Source organism: Ruditapes philippinarum, unplaced genomic scaffold, assembly GCF_026571515.1.
Source record: "Ruditapes philippinarum isolate M1 unplaced genomic scaffold, ASM2657151v2 ctg14652_1_1_1_1, whole genome shotgun sequence".
NCBI classification, from domain to species: Eukaryota; Metazoa; Mollusca; class Bivalvia; order Venerida; family Veneridae; genus Ruditapes; species Ruditapes philippinarum.
The window spans coordinates 2,513-6,280 of NW_026857412.1; the positions used below are offsets into that span (position 1 = coordinate 2,513).

The window sequence follows — 3,768 nt, forward strand, 5'->3', positions numbered from 1 at the left end:
ATCAAATTCAGAACCAGAAATCATAAACTACCGGTCGAAACTGGAAATTGTCAATAGGATCCCTTTAGAACAGAGAAAATGCACTCTCTGCAATCATAACATAGGCGACGAATTTCATTTTCTATTAGAATGCCCAAATCTTAATACGGATAGAAAAAAAATATATCTCTGAAATCTATTATAGAAATCCAAATATAATAAAAGTTTGATAAATTAATGAACACTGACCCCTCTAATTATGTGATATATAAAAACTTTGCATGTTTATAAAAATAATCTTAGAAAAATATTGAACTGAATTATTATATTAAACTTTGATAAATATTTTTGAAATAATTCATTTTATTTTGTATGAATGTAAAACTTTCTCCTGTCTATGTTAAAAGAATATTGTAAGATGTGTGAGTTACATACTATTAACCTCGTTAACATTTGTAATTTGTTATTTAATACCTCATATTTACATGTATTGTGTATTGAGTGAATAATAAAATCTTGAAAAAATCTTGATATGAAATTATTGTTTTACAAAGCATATACGTATATTGCCAATTATGGACTATTGTTGTATTAACTACATAAATAATGTTTGTAAATTACAAAAACGAATTGCTAAATTCATTTTACAGCAACCGCAAAGATCTCCGTCAATGAATCTATTCGAAACTCTTAACTGGTTACCGTTCCTTGACAGAGGCGGTGCTAGTTTTTAAAACTTTAAATAACATGGCACCGACTTATATGACAGAACTGATGACTTTATCCGACAACAAAATATATAACTTAAGATCTAGGTCACGAAAAGATATTGTATTATGGACAAGACCTAAAACAAATTATATTAAAGACACATTTTCTTATTATGACATGAACATTTGGAACAATTAATATACCTTTAAATATTCGTAGTGTTAATAACCTTAAACGTTTTAAAGAAAAATACAAAGCATATATTGATGTTCATATGAATAAATGAGTGAGTGAATGAATGAATAAATGAACGAATGAACGAACGAATGATGCAATATACTTATATCTTTAAACACATTGTTGAGTGTCTGTCGAAAGTATATGAGTTGTATTATTCTAAAAATTACATATTATAAATTCATTTTACTACCTATGCATGTCCTGTTGTTGTTGAAGGCCACATTGGAAATAAGATATATATGATTGTTATTGTTTGTTCTTTATGTGTAACCTTCTTTAAATAAAGATATTATTATTATTATTATTATTATTATGTTCTTCTACAGTCCCCGGTCTTCATAGGCCGTCGATTGGAGGAGACCGGTAATCGCCCGTCAATTAAACAAATCGACGCGTCTCTTGGTTAAATATAAATGATCACATGAATTGAAAAGACTAAATGACAAGTGTTTATTAGTGGCAGTATCTTGAATGATGAAAGGGACTTAATTGATTAAATATATGAATATTGAAAAAAAAAATAATGTAAAGTATTCCCAACAAGACTTCAACAACAACAACAACAACAACATACAATGAAATATTAAACCATTACCATGTATTCATGCCTTTTAACGCCTCTTTCATGCCCCCTTGATGTCTCAAATGGTGAAAAAATGCCTTATGTAGGTCCCCAACACTTGTTTTTGTTTGAGAAATGTTGTTTAAAAAAATGTTCACAATTTCGGCGGGCCCCCTATTAAAACGATACATCAGAGGGGTAATGTTCCCCCTTCTACTTAGGAGTTGCCAAGAACATTAAGGACTACACTGTAAATGAGGAGAACACCGGACGCGTTCACACTTGTTCAATTTTGGAACATTGCGCGTTTATATTTTTAATGCCTGTGTTCAGAAAAGGAGTTCTATTTACGAGTTGAACACTTATCATTTGAACGTCAGTGTTCAATGGTAGTCCTTCTGACTAGACAACATGAAAGAATTTGAGTTTTTGACTACTTGGGTAAGTTTTTTGGTCAATATATTGTCAGTTGGGGTTACATTTACGCAATTTAACAAGTAATGGTGCTTTAATAATTAAAACATTTTAAAATGGAACATGATATGAACAGTAGCGTTCATCGAATGTTCTAATTGAGAACGTTTCTAAAAATACATTTGTGACAATTTCTGACGTCATTCAAGTACCACCACCACAACAACAACAACAACAACAACAACAAGTAAGCGTTGGCGAAACGCAAGCTGAACACTTTACAGTAACAATGACTAAAATTGAGAAAAAAACGGTATTAACTTTTACTTCTTTAGCATTCTTTTATATCCATAATTATTTTATTTTTCTGAAAAGAACTAAGTCGTCATATTGTTGTAGTTATTAACGTGTCTCCTTATATACAAGGAGAAGATCTATGTGATATTGTAGATTTTTTTCTGAGTAGTCCGGGTTAGATCTATTTAAATGCAAAGATTAATGAATTATTTAGAAATTATGTATAGATCTTTGTAAGATAAATTGTGTTGCTTTATATTTTAATAGGATAGCGAGTAAGTAGTGTTGTTTCAAGCAGTGATGAAAGATTTGAACTATAGACTGTAGATCTACAGAAACTGTTCCAGACTTCCATACAGATCTTTGAGGTTTGTTTCCTTAAACAATATTAGGTTGATAAAATTTAAATTCTAACATTTCCAAATGAGCTTTTATTGTTTATCAAATCATTTTACATTCCATAACTGTTACAAAGATGGCCTGACATTGTGTCACAAATAAATTGTGTCGTACAAGAGTCGAAGCTACGGATTCAAATCGACTTTGTGAGAATGTGCATGGCCCTGGTGATGTCAGAATTGTATTAAGATAATCTGACTTGAATGTGGTGTCTGATAAATTGTTAGATAATGCTTAAACATGATATATATATTATATACATGTATGTCAAGCACTTAGGCTGTTATTCTCTATATCAGAACTGTACAGAATGATTTCTATCATAGGAAACAACTATAAGCCTTTAAATCACAAGCATGTTAATAAATTTCATTAATGTTTTCCAGGATAGTGAAGAATATGATTTTCCTGCTAAATTGGAGACAAATGAAAACACCCCGCACAAACTGATGACATACACTACAGAGGGGAGCAACTGTCCTTTTGCGTTTCGACATAGAATATTGATTATTGTTTATGTACTCTCGCAGCAGTTTGTATTTGCGAAGAAATCTAGGAACTTATCCTTAATTCTTGTGTTAATATGTTAAGAAGACTGCATTCATGCACACAAGAATATAACACATAAAAATACAACATGTAATAACAATAAGTGAAACAATACTAGGATATTGAGAGACAGGTTATGTTGCTGTGTGATTACTCGTATTTTTGTGGTATAAAATGAAACGCAAGATTCATGTTATCATGTACAAACAAATTACTGAAAGAACTTTGTAAAACAGTATTTAATTTTTTACATTTTGATCATAATTGTTAATCTTAAAATCTTTTCATTTTTTACTTTATAACTGCTTATCAGGCTTAGAGTTACAAAATAATAAGAAATTTGGATAACATTATTCATTTTGTTATTGTGAATAACTAAAGAATAATTAAAAAATCTCAATATGATTCTTTGTTTTTTTGACTTAGATCTGTTGTTTTATCAGGTGTTCAAATGTTAACATAAGTGTTCATCAGTGTTCTAACTTTTAACATACCTAGTTTTGAACATGTTCTATGCGTTCAATATCTGTTGCATCGAAATTGAACGCGTCTGGCATTTAAAAGTAGAACACCTGAGTGTTCATAACATGTTCTATAATGGAATGGTTTGGTGTTAA

At 30.1% G+C, this 3,768-nt stretch overlaps 1 long non-coding RNA gene across 2 annotated transcripts; it reads left to right on the forward strand.

Annotated features, from left to right (window-relative positions):
* The first annotated feature begins 1,741 nt into the window (after positions 1-1,741).
* On the forward strand, positions 1,742-3,501 carry LOC132749650 (uncharacterized). 2 transcript variants are annotated; one of them, XR_009628448.1, is made up of 3 exons: positions 1,742-2,219; positions 2,471-2,571; positions 2,989-3,501. It is a non-coding gene; the product is annotated as an uncharacterized LOC132749650 (long non-coding RNA). The 2 variants fall into 2 exon arrangements; XR_009628449.1 differs by having other exon boundaries at positions 1,742-1,933.
* Positions 3,502-3,768: the final 267 nt, after the last annotated feature.